The sequence below is a fragment of the Triturus cristatus genome, chromosome 6, assembly GCF_964204655.1.
Source record: "Triturus cristatus chromosome 6, aTriCri1.1, whole genome shotgun sequence".
NCBI lineage: Eukaryota > Metazoa > Chordata > Amphibia > Caudata > Salamandridae > Triturus > Triturus cristatus.
Window position 1 is genome coordinate 405,058,803 of NC_140589.1, and position 17,645 is coordinate 405,076,447.

The following is a 17,645-nucleotide window of genomic DNA, read 5'->3' on the forward strand; positions in this document are numbered from 1 at the left end:
AGTGACCCCCTTAATTGATCTTACCTCAAAGAAAATTCCCAAAAAGTTTCAGTGGCGAGCTAGTTGTCAGAAGGCATTTGAAGACCTAAAGCAGGCCGTGTGCACTGCCCCTATCTTACAGAGTCCAGACTACACCAAAAAGTTCATTGTCCAAACAGATGCTTCTGAGCTGGGTGTGGGAGCTGTACTGTCTCAACTGAATGATGAAGGTCAAGACCAGCCAGTAGCTTTTATAAGCAGAAAGCTGACCCCTAGAGAGAAACGTTGGTCAGCTATAGAGAGGGAGGCCTTTGCTGTGGTGTGGGCCCTGAAGAAGCTGAGGCCATACTTGTTTGGAACTCACTTCATAGTTCAGACTGACCACAAGCCCCTCCTATGGCTTAAACAGATGAAAGGTGAAAATCCAAAACTTTTAAGGTGGTCCATTTCCTTACAGGGGATGAACTATACAGTGGAACATAAACCTGGGACCCAACATGCCAATGCAGATGTACTCTCAAGGTATTTCCACTTAGAACATGAAGACTCAACTGGTGAAGGTTAGTTTAGTGTCCCTGCGTTTGGGGGGGGGGGGGGTTGTGTAGGAGAGTAGGATCTGCACTTATGTTGCCCCCACCTTTTTCTGATGTTTACACTGGTTTCTTGCTATAGTCTGGCTGGGTCCCTGCTAATCAGGGCCCCAGCCTCTCTGTTCTCACTAAACAACTTGGAGTGCATATTAGATGCACTAGTGATTGGATACTGTGGTACCTTATGATCCCCTAATATATGCAACCTTAGGTACCAAGGGCATAGGTACTTCACAGGCCTACCAGGGGCTGAAGCATGTATTATGCCACCCCTGGGAAGCAGACTAAATCCGACACCACAGGCCTGCTACTGCAGCCTGGGTGAGGTAGTGTTAGCACTCCTCACTGGGGTATAGGTTCCCTTATCTCACCTTACACACACATATAAACCTATCAGTCACCCCTAAGGCAGGCCCTAACAATCCTAAGGGCAGGGTGCTTGGTTTCCATGTGAGGGGGTGCCTCTGCAGCTCTCAGAGTCCATTTTCTGTAGCTGTTTGTGGATGCGGTTAAACCATATACTCTTAAGTGCATTATAACCTAGCGGTAAATTCTGACTTTGGAATGGCTGTATCAAAACATGTCGTGTTTGGTGTCAAATGCTTTTGGAATCATACTCCCACACCAGTAACTGGTGTGGGAGTATGATCCAACCCTTCTAGAGGGATAGACATGTACCCACTGTGGAAACACGGTAGAAACCTGAAGAGCCCTGGCATCACAAAATGGATGCCACCAGCACAGACACTGGGCTGCCCTCCTGCTGCTGACCGAAACTCGCAGTGGAGGAGGCCCAACAATAGGCATCCTGTCACAGGGAGGTGTAACCACCTTTCAGACAGGATTTAGTGTATTCGGGCTGGGTGGGTGCACTCCTGGAGTGCTTTGAAGTCCTGCACTGGCGGAGCAGTAGGCTCCTCTGTGCATATGCCAGCTCAAACCAGTTCAGGGGCTACCAGCCCCTGCTCTGGCACGAAACTGGACAAAGGGAAGTGGGTGTAGCCACCCACTCCCCTGACCCTCCCATAGGAGTGGTCATAGAGCTAGTCCCTCCCTTCCTTGTAGTATAAGTTAAGGAACCCTTGTCATTGCAAACTAGATATCCCTGGACGACGCTCTGAAGAAGAATCCTGGACCTTCGAAGTTCCACTACCTTTGGAAGACTGAAGAATCTCCCTTGAAGTCAAGGAGTGACTCCCCTGCTGGGCAGGTACCAAAACTTTGCATCAATGGTTGCAAAGTTTCCCACTCCTGCCGGAGTCCGAAGTCCCTGCAGCCCCAGAAGTAGATTTCCTGACTTCTTGATGGCCATTGTGAGTCGTCAGTGAAGGTGAGGCGAGTGGACCCCACGAGTGACGAGGAACAGCAATACCTGGGTACCGTGCACTATTCTCAAGTGCAACCCCTTCACAACGTTTTATGAGCTTGTGCTTTGGACCACGTGTGGCCCAAGCCTCCAGCAGGATTTCTCTTGCAGATCAGAGTGACCGCGGGCCCCTGTGAAGTGAATCCTCACGAGGTGTCTTTGCGATCCCTTGCCAGTTGGCTTGTGGGTCCCCTGAAGACTTTTCCACAGAACCAAGGGGCTTCCTGGGTTGCTCCATGCCTACCCTGACTTACCTTTGCTGGGTGAGTCCCTCAGACCTTGCTGGTCTGCACCGCTGACTTTCTTCACTTTCCACAAAACTTGCTGTTGCCAAGGCTTGTTGGCTTCAATCCAGTTGTCGACACCTCAGTAAGCTGCAGACTTTGTGGTACACTCTGAATCCAGCTCCTGGTTCTCATTGATGCCTCCTGGACCTCGTGGCTGAAGAGTCAATACACCCATGATCACCTGAAACCACCCAACTACTGTGGGCATCCAGCTTCCTGGCCCGAGTCACTGGCAAGTGACTTTGAAGACTGTCTCCTCTGCTTTCAGGTCTTCTTTCTTCAAAATCCAGCCTTGGATTCCACCGGACACTTCTCCTGTCTTCAAAAGCAGCAAGTCTTCTTTGGCTCCTATTGAAAACGACGCCACGACCCAACACCTATGCACCCGGCTTCCCTCGGTGAGGTAACTCGAGTACTCTGGTGCTCCTGTGTGTGTTGGCCCTAGAACTACTTACCCTGTAAGTGACTTGTTTGTAGACTCTCCCGAAGTATCCTAAAACTTTAAAATTCCAACCGCGACTTGCTCCATTGAAGTCTATTGGGATCCGCGGCTGTGTTCTCACACTGCATGCTTCTCTCGTGGTTCCTTTACTTACCTGCCTTGGGTGGATTAGTGAGGCCCCAGCGCTTATGAAGACCATAGGCCTTCTCCCTTCTCAAGTCTTTCTTCTTATACCTCTTTTTTAGTATATGGTCTGGTACACCCCTAGGGCCCCAGCCATATGCTTCATTTGTTGTGAAATGTTGATTTGTGCATATGTCCTTGACTTCTAATCTCATAAATAGATTAGTAGATTGTGTCTAGTAATAAATACATATATATTTTATATATATACCTGTGTGGTGTCCTTTCATTTAGTGATTCAAGAGATTATAAGGTAAAACATGCTGCTTTACATTCCTCTGAGACTTAGCCTGAAGGCTGCTCTCCACAGCTACCACTAGGATAGCTTTCTTTAAAAGGTTGTCTTAAACCTATCTACCATAAGAGTCGAATTGTACTGGTGCAAGGTGGCCACTTTAACTAGTGACCAGCATATACCAGGCCAACTTCTCACAACGCATCTGACCGGTTTGCATCTCTCAAGCTCCTGCCGGACTCCGAAGTATTTGAACACAGGAGGAGGGTTTCCAGACTTCCCAGAGGCTGACCCGAGTCCCCAGTAAAGCTGAGACCCATAGCCCTCGTGGGTACCGTGGAACCGGAACCCCTGGACACCGTGCACATTTGCAAGTGCATTACCTTCTCGATATTCCTTGAGGCTGTGCATTGGGTTACTTGTAGCCCAGACCCCGAGCACCTTTTCCACTGAAGATTGCTGGCCTACACTCCACGAGCGGCCCTTTGTGTTTTTGATCGAGGTACCTTCGCGATCCCTGGTCCGTTGACTGGTGGGTCCCTGTGATGGCAACTTTAACTTTAGTTGGGCTTCCCTGGTTGCTCTAGATGTGCCCTGACTCTCCTTCACTTGGGGAGTCCCCAGGACGTTGCTGGTTTGCACCGAAGCATCTTTCCTCTTCCTGCATGGGTTGCTGATGCCAAGGGTTGTTGTGTCCAATCCGGGCACCGATGCTGCAGCACTCGACATCCTACGTGGGACAGCTCGAGACCAGCTCCTGTTTGTCTGATGCCTCCTGGTCCTCATGGCTGAAGAGTCAAGCTTCCCCTCTTCGCACCTGAAGCACCCGACATTGGTGGGCATTCGACTATTGTGCCCCTGGTCACTGGCAAGTGACCCAGACTCTGTCCCCTCTGCTTTCAGGTTCTTCACATCTTCGATCCAGGCTTGGATCTCTTGGGACACTTCTCCTCTTCCCGGCAGCAGCACTTTTCAGTCTCTTGACATTGAAAACGACGACGCAACCCAACACCATTTGACACCTATGCACCCGGCTTCCCTGGGTGAGGTAACACGAGTACTCCGGTGCTCCTGTGGGTGTTGGCCCTAGAACCATCTAAGTCCAAAAGGGTTTGTTCCTAGTCCACCTTTAAGCTAACAGAGCTCGCGGCTCTGTTCTCACACTGCACATGTCCCCGTGGGTCCCCTGTGTCACTACCTTGGGTGGTTCCTTGGGGTCCTAGCGATTCTACAGGCTCTAGGCCTTGTGTCTAGTCAAGCCGTGGTTTTTATACCACTTTTTAATATATGGTTTGGTTCGCCCCTAGGGCCTATAGTATATTGTGCTAATTTACTGTGAAATTTGAAGTGTAACATATGTGCTTTGACCTCTAGCCTCATAAAGAGACTAGTCAGGTGTGTTTAGTAATAAAAACATATATTTTATATATATACCTGGTGTGGTTCTCCTTTCATTTGGTCATTCAAGAGATTATAGACTGGTTAAGCAAGCTGCTTTACATTCCTTCAAGACTTAGCCTGAAGGCTGCTCTCCATAGCTACCACTAGGATAGCTTTCAAATAAGGTTGTCTTTAACCTATCATCTCTAAGGGGTTGTGTGGACTGGTGCAAGGTGCCCACTATAACTAGTGGACAGAATTTACCAAGCCAACTTCACTCACCAAGGTATTACCCATGCACTCTTTGAATCATGTAGCCACTACTCATGTACTTATATATAATCACTCAGGCACTAACGTTGCATTCCTTCCATCATGGAGGCACTACACTTGTACTTATATAATCACTCAGCCAGTAGTCATGCTGTTGTATAATCACCCAGGCACTACCTTTTCACTCTTTTATTCACTCAGGCACTACCTCAGTAGTGCTGTAATCACCCAAGAAGTACCCATGCACTTATAAAATCATCTAGTGACTTTCTATGTAGTCATGTAAATCTACAGATATTACCCCTGTAGTAATGCAATCACCCAGGTGTTACGTATATACTCCTTTAATTCCCCTGACGTTACCTCAGTACTCATGCAATCACCGATGCATTAGCTATACAGTGCTTCACTCACCCTGGCACTATCTTTGCACTCTTTCAATCATGCACGCACTACTCTTGTACTTATGTAATCACTCCACCAGCACTCATGCACTTATCAAATCACCTAGGCACTACCTTTGCACTTCTGTAATCACTCAGGCACTACCTTAGTACTGCTATTATCACCCAGGCAGTAATCATGCACTTATAAAATCTCCCACTCACTTCCTATGTACTCCAGTAATCCCCCAGATATTACCTCTTCAGTCATGCAATCACCCAAGTACTAGTTATGTACTACTACTGCAGTCATGCACTGATGCAGGCTGTACCTATGCACCCATGTAATAACCCAGGCTCTAACGTTGCAGTCGTAGAATGACCCAGATCCTACTGTTGCAATCATATATTCACCTACACACTACTCAATGAGTTATCTATATCTTTAGGTGCTATTCATATACTTATCAATACACTCAACTTTTACGTGTGCACTCATGCAGTTAGCCAGTCACTATCTATCTTCTCTTACAATTATCTAGTGACTACCCTTCAACTCATTCAATCACCCAAGCAGTACCCATGAAGTTATGCAATCACTCCGGCACATCAGTTTCTAGTTTTCACTATATTCCAGAAATATTGTATACATATTTCTTTTAAATCTGGTGATGATTTGAAAATGTAGAGACATATGTATGCATGCGTTTAACAATATGGAGATACTTATGGTTCAGTCATGTAATAGTCTGCTGCTTTATATTTGCTAAGCCCAACACTCATGCAGTTATAAAAACACCCAAGTACTATCCATGCAGTCTTCCAATGATCCAGGCACTATATATGCACTGCTGTAATCACTCAGGCATTAGTCCTGCACTCATGCAATCATCCAGGCACTACCTATGCACTCCCTCATTCACTCAAACACTACTTCAGTAGTCTTGCAATCATCCAAGAAGTACCCATGCAGTTATAAAATCACCCAGTTACTTCCTATGTAGTTATGTAAATCCCCAGATATTACCCCTGTAGTCATGCAGTCAGCTAGGCGTTACATATGTACTCCTTTAATCCCCCAGACGTTACCTCTGTACTCATGCAATCACCAATGCATTAGCTATGCAGTGCTTCAATCACGCAGGTACTATCCTTGCACTCTTTCAATCATGGAGGCAGTACTCTTGTACTTATGTAATTAGTCAGGCAATACTCATGCACTTATAAAATCACCGAGGCACTACCTTTGCACTCCTGTGATCAGTCAGGCAGTACCTTAGTACTTCTGTAATCACCCAGGCAATACTCATGGACTTATAGAATCACCCACTTACTTCCTATGTACTCCAATAATCCCCAGATAATACCCATGCAGTTATGCAATCAACCAGGCACTAGTTATGTAGAACCTCTGCAGTTATAGAATCATGCAGTTTCTAGCTGTGCAATCATGTAATGACCCAGGTACTACCCTTGCAGTCATATAATCACCTGGGATCTACTGTTGCACTCATCTATTCACCTAGGCACTTTTTTAGTGACTCGTCTAAGCCTTCAGGTGCTATTTATACTCTTATCCATGCACTAAACCTTTATGTGTGCACTCATGTCATTAGTCAGTCACTATCCATCTTCTCCTTTAATTACCCAGCGAGTACCTTTGGAGTCACACAATCACCCAAGCACTACCCATAGAGTTTTGCAATCACTCAGGCAGACCTATTACGTCTCAGTTTCTAGGTTTCACTATATTTTAGAAATATTGTATATATATTTCTTTTAGATATGATGATGATTTGTATACATGCTTTTAGCAATATAGAAAGACTTTTGGTTGAGTCATGTAATAGTCTGCTGTTTTATATTTGGCTAGGTCCAACACTCATGCAGTTATATAACATTGAAGTACGACCCATGTAGTCTTCCAATGATCCAGGCAGTACATATGCACTGATGCAATCACCCAGGTTATTACTCCTGTACTCATACAATCATCCAGGCACTACGTATGCACTCATGCAATCAGCCATGTACGACCCATGTACATTTTTAATCACCCAGCTACTATCTATAAACTTATATAATCTCTCAGGTACTATCCTTGCACTCCTTCTAACCTATAGGTATTACCCTTGCACTTATTTAATCACTCAGTCAGTACTCATGAACTTATAAATTCACTGAGGCACTACCTTTGCACTCCTTCAATCACTCAGGCATTCCCTCAGTACTCCTGCACTCACCCAAGCAGTACGCATGCAATAAAAAAATTACCATCGGATTTGCTTTGTACTCCATTAATGCTCCAGATATTACTCCTTCAGTCATGCAATCACTCAGGCACTACTTATGTGCTACCCTTGCAGTTGTAGAATCATCCATGTTCTACTGTTGCATTTATCTATTCACTTATGACCTACTCAATGATTTCTTTATTCATAGATGACAATATTTGTATATACTTATTTTAATATTAAATATTTTTTTGAAAGATAATAAACTTTTCTTTTTTAAGAAATTCTCCATAATTATTGAGCAATTTTCAGTATGACAAGAAAAGTTCAAAAGAAAAGACAACAACGAAAAAACTATTTAAAGATAGAGAAAAGTAGAAAGTAGATGAAGTACAACATGTGACGTTAAAGAAAACGTATTCTGTTAAGAGAATAAAAGAATTTGTTAAAATTCTTTTAAAAATCTAATTGATTTTCAAAATGGCAAAAAGAGAAAGAAAACTACTACAAGCAATGAGAAAGAAAAGAAAAAAGGAGAAATGAATGCAAAATCAGGTTATAGGAAAACAATCTATCTTGAAAAAAGGATGAAAGAATATAAATACATTATGAAGAGAATGTATAAATGTAGAGTACTACAAAATGTATTGAAAGATTGCAACACATATAAAAGAAGACCAGTATTTTACAAGAAGAAACAACAGATTGGAAGTGTAGTCGAAAAGGCTTTTGAATAGAAAAGAAAATTGTTTATATTAGTATTGAAGGGAATGAAAACATTAAATAAAACAATGCAGTTAACGAAGGAGAAAATTAAAAGAAAAAGACTGGTTAATAGAATTAACTTTTGCAAAGTTTTTTCGGGTGAATGGAAGCACACTTCTAGTACTGAGCCTTTTTTTAATGCAGAAAGCTATTTTCAACAAAATACATTACTTCATGCAGTTGATACCAGGGGCTGTTGCTATGAGGTTAAAAGCGGTTAATGTGTTATATCTTTTAAATAACAAACAAAATATTTGAACAAAAAAAAATGGTTGTTCAATTGAAAAAGAAAAGATGGTTCCTAGAAATGTGAAGAAGTAATAGCTGAAGAAGTTCAAGGCAGACGTACACAAGCTCCAGCGTATAAGTGGGATTGTAGTAGTATTTGTAGTATACGACAAGAATCTATTGATATTTTACAAAATGTCTTACGAGATTATGGTAATATAAGTGTTAAACAGAAGATTAAGATATTTCAAGGAAAAGATCCTTGTAAAGGGAAATATCGTAACTTGCAGGGTCAATCTCTGGCTTGTTTTTCTAGAAAAGTGTGTACTTTTCATCATTTAAGAATGTTAACAGTACATCATTCAGAAATGCGGAAGTTAGTAAGAAGATTGTACTATGTAAAACGTCCTGCATTATCTTTAAGTGAAATCAACACTGCTCTTTTGCATGGTTCAGCATTGGATGTAAAAAAGGTTTGTGATGATAAACAGTTTTGTTTCTTTGGTCCTCAAAAGGAGTGTAGAGAAATTGAGAATTTCAAAAGTGTAGGTGTTGAAAAAGCGGTGAAAGATAGTACTACTGAGAAGTTTGCAGAAGAAATTACAAAGTTTAAGTTAGTTTCTTGTGAAAAACCAAACTATGTTGGTATTTGTTGTCGACGTACTCACTATAGAAGTCAAACTGGGAATGGAAAACATGATAAGTGAAAAGGAAAACATGATAAGTGGGAGAAATTTGGTGCTTATTTGTTGATGGAAGCTCGTTTTGAGATGGGTAGTGATCAGCGTATTTGTAAATATTGTTACAGCAAATTAGAAGAGAACAAAATGCCAGTGAGAGCTGTACATAAAAACCTACAGTTGGTAGCTATTCCTCCATAACTGGTAGATTTAAACACATATGAGTCCATTCTTTTTCAATCTCTACACCCGTTTCAGGCTATAGTTCGTAGGAGCCTAAAACAGGTAAGCTACCTCCAACAGATATACAAAGAGGTTTGAAAGGAAGAGTTGTGTATTTACCTTTAGATTTTAAGAAAAATATTGAAACTGTTGGTGTAGAAAGAGAGGAAAGTGAACCTGTAGTTATTCTAGTTAATGGTGTAGCAACAAAGAGTCAGAAAATATGGCAGGAGTTAGTAGATGTCACCAAACTTCAAAAGGCTACGTTATATCTTATACAAAACAATATTTATTACAAAAATGTATATCTGGAAGAACAAAAAATATCTTTAGAAGATGATAGAGAAATTTCAACTGGCCAAATCGAAAAAGTGGACAACTTCAGGAGTGAAGAAATTTATGAACATTACAGTATACATCCTCTCCATTCAAAAGAAGTGATTGGAAACACTATTGAATTGTTCCAAATGAAGAAAGTGAAGGGAACTCCAATGAGTGTTTGGGAAAAAAGTTTCGAAGCTCATTGTTTTCCACAGCTCTTCCCCACTGGAAAAGGTGGACGATATGATGAATGACCAGTACAGATTCCAGCGTCAGAATACCATTCAACAAAATTGTACTCAGAAGATAAAAGATTTTGACAGTGTATTGAATATTTATTTTATCTTCTGTTTAAAAGTGACTTGTCTGGACTTTCATATATAGTGAACCACATATTAAAAACAGGAGTTCATCTTACACATCTTTCTGCAAAGGAATTTTTGGACAAAGTTCAACAAAGAGACGATCATTTAGAATCTCAGTTAATTAATTTGATGGCGTGTCAACGTGGTACTAATGAGTATTGGTATCATCGTCACAGAGAACTCAAATGTATGTTGAGGAACTTAGAAACCCCTACGTGGTTTGTTACGCTTAGCTGTGCTGAGTACGCATGGGATGATTTAAAAACATTGAATTGAAAACAGATGGAGAATTGTGTTAGTTGGATCCTGTAAATGTGTGCAGATATTTTAAACATAGGTTTCAAGCTATGTCTTTTATCTGCAAAAAAAATAATCCACCTCTTGGAGAAGATATTGATTTATTTTGGAGAAAGGAGTACCAAGCCAGAGGTGCACCTCATATTCACATGCTGTTATGGATCAAGAATGCACCAAAATTTGGGACTGATACTGATGAAAGTGTTTTGTCTTTCATTGAAATATATGATAACCTGTGCCATACCAAAAGGAGGAGGAGAAAACAACTTGAGACAGCAAGTTTTATGGTTTCAAAGTCTTTGATGTGGGAACTATTGTTGACGGATATACAAGTCAAAGGGAAAATGTTATAAAAAATGTCGTTTTGGAATCCCACGTCCAGTAATTTCAAAAGGAAGAGTCAACAGTTTCATGTCAGAAGTAAGGCATACTATAACTCGAAAATCTCCAAAGAATACTTACAACATAAAAAGAACTGAAGATTCAAAGTATATTAATGACTAAAATCCAGTGATTTTGACAATGTGGAATGCAAATATAGATATCCAATATGTTGCAGATAGTTAGATTGCTGTTGCTCGCTTTGTTACGTCATATATAACCAAATCTGAAAAGACGGAGTTGAAAGAAATGTGGGAAGAAATTTCACAAGAGAAGACTCTTAGTAACAAATTGTACAGCTTTAGTTTGAAGATGCTTTCCCATCGAGAGATTGGATCGTACGAATGTTCGGATCGGTTGGCCTCTACAATTTTATATTCAAAGTCAAGAGGAATGATTTGGGTGAGTCTAGGTCTTGCTGCAGTACGAAATTGAGTATTCAAGTATGTACAAGAAATTGACTACTTAGCATTGAATGAACCAGAAAGTACAGATATTGTTAAAACAAATATTATGGATACGTACTATCCTAAAAGAAGTCCACATCTGGAAAATATATGTCTCTATGAAGTACTGCAACATTACAGCTTTAAGAGAAATGTTACAGAAAATATAAATGAAGAAAAATATGCTGTAATTGGATATGATGGATGTTTGGTAAAACTTGCCAAATTAAATCTTATTAATCACAGGAAACTCAGTTGTGATACTCCAGATAAAAGGGAATTTTTCTGTGTAGCACTTCTGCAACTCTTCAAGCCTTGGCATACTGAAATGGAATTACTTGGAGATTTTGACTGCTATGAAGATTCTTTTAATGCATGTAAAGATAGCATAGAGTGCACAATTTTTCCAAATTATCTACACATATTGAATGAAGAGATTGAACAAGAAACTAGTATTACAGCTGAAACAGCTAGAGATAGTTCTCAAAATAGCCAAAGTTTTGCTCCACTAAGTCAAGATCTACTAGGACAACCAATACTTGAAAATGAAACAGCAATAACCATGAATGAAGTAGAAATGGCAATGCAACAAGCACAACAGGATATTATTGAGATGGGAACTTGGAAGAACAACTAAATATTGAACAAAAAGAAATATATCAGCAAGTAACCCAACAGATACAGCATGGTTTACTGCATGAAAAAAAAGAATGCCAATGCACATCATTTAAACTCATTCGAATGTATATCAGTGGGCAAGCTGGAACAGGAAAACGTTTCTTAATTAAAGTTGTGACCGGTTATCTACACAAAACCAATGAATCACATTTATCTTGTGTTGTGACCGCTCCAACTGGGTTAGCAGCACATAACATTAAAGGGATTACGTTAAATTCATCACTCATGCTACCAGTTGAACATGAATTAAGTTGGAATATCACACGCTTTCTGGAGAAGCTTGTTCTGAAGTTTCAAGAGTACTGAGGAAAATGAAACTTCTGATCATTGAAGAGGTGAGCATGGTCTCAAACTTAATGCTTGCCTTTGTACATTTAAGAATTTTAGAAACGTCGATCTACTACAACTTACTCCTGTGAAAGGACAGCCAGTTTTTAAAACGCTTGTCCATGAAGACACTAAGAAATCTTTGGGAAGTATTGGAATGTAAACATTTAGGGGCCGATTCCGATCCTGGAAAAACCGGGTACGAATCTTCGGACGGTTTGTTTTCTCCGTCCGACTCGTACCTGGGAAAAATACCTTACAAACATGCAAGTACGATTCGTACGGAAACACCATTTCCGTACGGATCGTAAAAAACACCGACCGGCTAAAATATACCCACAATTCCGATCCGGGACACCTCGTACGCGACATTCGCACGGAGTCAGGCTGCGTTTTACGGACCAGCAAGTACGATTCGTACCCACAGCACTTCGCACGGCAATATTTTTACGGGACCCAAAAAGTGCCGGAAAATCTAAGTACGCCACGATGCATGGCAAAAAGGGGGCCCGGTACGCACCGTACCCCCATCCCTACACGTCCGCACCGTACCCCCACCCCCGTATATATGGTGTGTACCCTCACCCCCGTAGGTATGGTGCATACCCCACCACCGTAGGTACAGTGCGTATCCCCACCCTCGTAGGTACGGAGTGTACCCCCACCCCCGTAGGTACGGTGCGTACCCCCACCCCGTAGGTACAGAGCGTATCCCCACCCCCGTAGGTACGGTGCGTACCCCTACCCCCGTAGGTACGGTACGTACCCCCACCCCCGTAGGTACGGAGCGTACCCACACCCCCGTAGGTACGGAGCGTACCCCAACCCCAACTGGCCAATCGAAAAACTGGACAACTTCAGGAGTGAAGAAATTTACGAACATTACAGTATACATCCTCTCCATTCAAAAGAAGTGATTGGAAACACTATTGAATTGTTCCAAATGAAGAAAGTGAAGGGAACTCCAATGAGTGTTTGGGAAAAAAGTTTAGAAGCTCATTGTTTTCCACAGCTCTTCCCCACTGGAAAAGGTGGACGATATGATGAATGACCAGTACAGATTCCAGCTTCAGAATACCGTTCAACAAAATTGTACTCAGAAGATAAAAGATTTTGACAGTGTATTGAATATTTATTTCATCTTCTGTTTAAAAGTGACTTGTCTGGACTTTCATATATAGTGAACCACATATTAAAAACAGGAGTTCATCTTACACATCTTTCTGCAAAGGAATTTTTGGACAAAGTTCAACAAAGAGACGATCATTTAGAATCTCAGTTAATTAATTTGATGGCGTGTCAACGTGGTACTAATGAGTATTGGTATCATCGTCACAGAGAACTCAAATGTATGTCGAGGAACTTAGAAACCCCTACGTGGTTTGTTACGCTTAGCTGTGCTGAGTACGCATGGGATGATTTAAAAACATTGAATTGAAAACAGATGGAGAATTGTGTTAGTTGGATCCTGTAAATGTGTGCAGATATTTTAAACATAGGTTTCAAGCTATGTCTTTTATCTGCAAAAAAAATAATCCACCTCTTGGAGAAGTTATTGATTTCTTTTGGAGAAAGGAGTACCAAGCCAGAGGTGCACCTCATATTCACAAGCTGTTATGGATCAAGAATGCACCAAAATTTGGGACTGATACTGATGAAAGTGTTTTGTCTTTCATTGAAATATATGATAACCTGTGCCATACCAAAAGGAGGAGGAGAAAACAACTTGAGACAGCAAGTTTTATGGTTTCAAAGTCTTTGATGTGGGAACTATTGTTGACGGATATACAAGTCAAAGGGAAAATGTTATAAAAAATGTCGTTTTGGAATCCCACGTCCAGTAATTTCAAAAGGAAGAGTCAACAGTTTCATGTCAGAAGTAAGGCATACTATAACTCGAAAATCTCCAAAGAATACTTACAACATAAAAAGAACTGAAGATTCAAAGTATATTAATGACTAAAATCCAGTGATTTTGACAATGTGGAATGCAAATATAGATATCCAATATGTTGCAGATAGTTAGATTGCTGTTGCTCGCTTTGTTACGTCATATATAACCAAATCTGAAAAGACGGAGTTGAAAGAAATGTGGGAAGAAATTTCACTAGAGAAGACTCTTAGTAACAAATTGTACAGCTTTAGTTTGAAGATGCTTTCCCATCGAGAGTTTGGATCGTACGAATGTTCGGATCGGTGGGCCTCTACAAGTTTATATTCAAAGTCAAGAGGAATGATATGGGTGAGTCTAGGTCTTGCTGCAGTACGAAACTGAGTATTCAAGTATGTACAAGAAATTGAATACATAGCATTGAATGAACCAGAAAGTACAGAGATTGTTAAAACAAATATTTTGGATACGTACTATATAAAAGAAGTCCACATCTGGAAAATATATGTCTCTATGAAGTAGTGCAACATTACAGCTTTAAGAGAAATGTTACAGAAAATATAAATGAAGAAAAATATGCTGTAATTGGATATGATGGATGTTTGGTAAAACTTGCCAAATTAAATCTTATTAATCACAGGAAACTCAGTTGTGATACTCCAGATAAAAGGGAATTTTTCTGTGTAGCACTTCTGCAACTCTTCAAGCCTTGGCATACTGAAATGGAATTACTTGGAGATTTTGACTGCTATGAAGATTCTTTTAATGCATGTAAAGATAGCATAGAGTGCACAATTTTTCCAAATTATCTACACATGTTGAATGAAGAGATTGAACAAGAAACTAGTATTACAGCTGAAACAGCTAGAGATAGTTCTCAAAATAGCCAAAGTTTTGCTCCACTAAGTCAAGATCTACTAGGACAACCAATACTTGAAAATGAAACAGCAATAACCATGAATGAAGTAGAAATGGCAATGCAACAAGCACAACAGGATATTATTGAGATGGGAACTTGGAAGAACAACTAAATATTGAACAAAAAGAAATATATCAGCAAGTAACCCAACAGATACAGCATGGTTTACTGCATGAAAAAAAAGAATGCCAATGCACATCATTTAAACTCATTCGAATGTATATCAGTGGGCAAGCTGGAACAGGAAAACGTTTCTTAATTAAAGTTGTGACCGGTTATCTACACAAAACCAATGAATCACATTTATCTTGTGTTGTGACCGCTCCAACTGGGTTAGCAGCACATAACATTAAAGGGATTACGTTAAATTGATCACTCATGCTACCAGTTGAACATGAAAATAAGTTGGAATATCACACGCTTTCTGGAGAAGCTTGTTCTGAAGTTTCAAGAGTACTGAAGAAAATGAAACTTCTGATCATTGAAGAGGTGAGCATGGTCTCAAACTTAATGCTTGCCTTTGTACATTTAAGAATTTTAGAAACGTCGATCTACTACAACTTACTCCTGTGAAAGGACAACCAGTTTTTAAAACGCTTGTCCATGAAGACACTAAGAAATCTTTGGGAAGTGTTGGAATGTAAACATTTAGGGGCCGATTCCGATCCTGGAAAAACCGGGTACGAATCGTCGGACGGAGCGTTTTCTCCGTCCGACTCGTACCTGGGAAAAATACCTGACAAACATGCAAGTACGATTCGTACGGAAACACCATTTCCGTACGGATCGTAAAAAACACTGACCGGCTAAAATATACCCACAATTCCGATCCGGGACACCTCGTACGCGACATTCGCACGGAGTCAGGCAGCGTTTTACGGACCAGCAAGTACGATTCGTACCCACAGCACTTCGCACGGCAATATTTTTACGGGACCCAAAAAGTGCCGGAAAAGCAAAGTACGCCACGATGCATGGCAAAAAGGGGGCCCGGTACGCACCGTACCCCCATCCCTACACGTCCGCACCGTACCCCCACCCCACGTATATATGGTGTGTACCCCCACCCCCCTGTAGGTATGGTGCATACCCCACCACCGTAGGTACAGTGCGTATCCCCACCCTCGTAGGTACGGAGTGTACCCCCACCCCCGTAGGTACGGTGCGTACCCCCACCCCGTAGGTACAGAGCGTATCCCTACCCCCGTAGGTACGGTGCGTACCCCTACCCCCGTAGGTACAGTACGTACCCCCACCCCCATAGGTACGGAGCGTACCCCCACCCCCGTAGGTACGGAGCATACCCCAACCCCAACTGGCCAATCGAAAAAGTGGACAACTTCAGGAGTGAAGAAATTTACGAACATTACAGTATACATCCTCTCCATTCAAAAGAAGTGATTGGAAACACTATTGAATTGTTCCAAATGAAGAAAGTGAAGGGAACTCCAATGAGTGTTTGGGAAAAAAGTTTAGAAGCTCATTGTTTTCCACAGCTCTTCCCCACTGGAAAAGGTGGACGATATGATGAATGACCAGTACAGATTCCAGCTTCAGAATACCGTTCAACAAAATTGTACTCAGAAGATAAAAGATTTTGACAGTGTATTGAATATTTATTTCATCTTCTGTTTAAAAGTGACTTGTCTGGACTTTCATATATAGTGAACCACATATTAAAAACAGGAGTTCATCTTACACATCTTTCTGCAAAGGAATTTTTGGACAAAGTTCAACAAAGAGACGATCATTTAGAATCTCAGTTAATTAATTTGATGGCGTGTCAACGTGGTACTAATGAGTATTGGTATCATCGTCACAGAGAACTCAAATGTATGTCGAGGAACTTAGAAACCCCTACGTGGTTTGTTACGCTTAGCTGTGCTGAGTACGCATGGGATGATTTAAAAACATTGAATTGAAAACAGATGGAGAATTGTGTTAGTTGGATCCTGTAAATGTGTGCAGATATTTTAAACATAGGTTTCAAGCTATGTCTTTTATCTGCAAAAAAAATAATCCACCTCTTGGAGAAGTTATTGATTTCTTTTGGAGAAAGGAGTACCAAGCCAGAGGTGCACCTCATATTCACAAGCTGTTATGGATCAAGAATGCACCAAAATTTGGGACTGATACTGATGAAAGTGTTTTGTCTTTCATTGAAATATATGATAACCTGTGCCATACCAAAAGGAGGAGGAGAAAACAACTTGAGACAGCAAGTTTTATGGTTTCAAAGTCTTTGATGTGGGAACTATTGTTGACGGATATACAAGTCAAAGGGAAAATGTTATAAAAAATGTCGTTTTGGAATCCCACGTCCAGTAATTTCAAAAGGAAGAGTCAACAGTTTCATGTCAGAAGTAAGGCATACTATAACTCGAAAATCTCCAAAGAATACTTACAACATAAAAAGATCTGAAGATTTAAAATATATTAATGACGAAAATCCAGTGATTTTGACAATGTGGAATGCAAATATAGATATCCAATATGTTGCAGATAGTTAGATTGCTGTTGCTCGCTTTGTTACGTCATATATAACCAAATCTGAAAAGACGGAGTTGAAAGAAATGTGGGAAGAAATTTCACAAGAGAAGACTCTTAGTAACAAATTGTACAGCTTTAGTTTGAAGATGCTTTCCCATCGAGAGATTGGATCGTACGAATGTTCGGATCGGTTGGCCTCTACAAGTTTATATTCAAAGTCAAGAGGAATGATTTGGGTGAGTCTAGGTCTTGCTGCAGTACGAAATTGAGTATTCAAGTATGT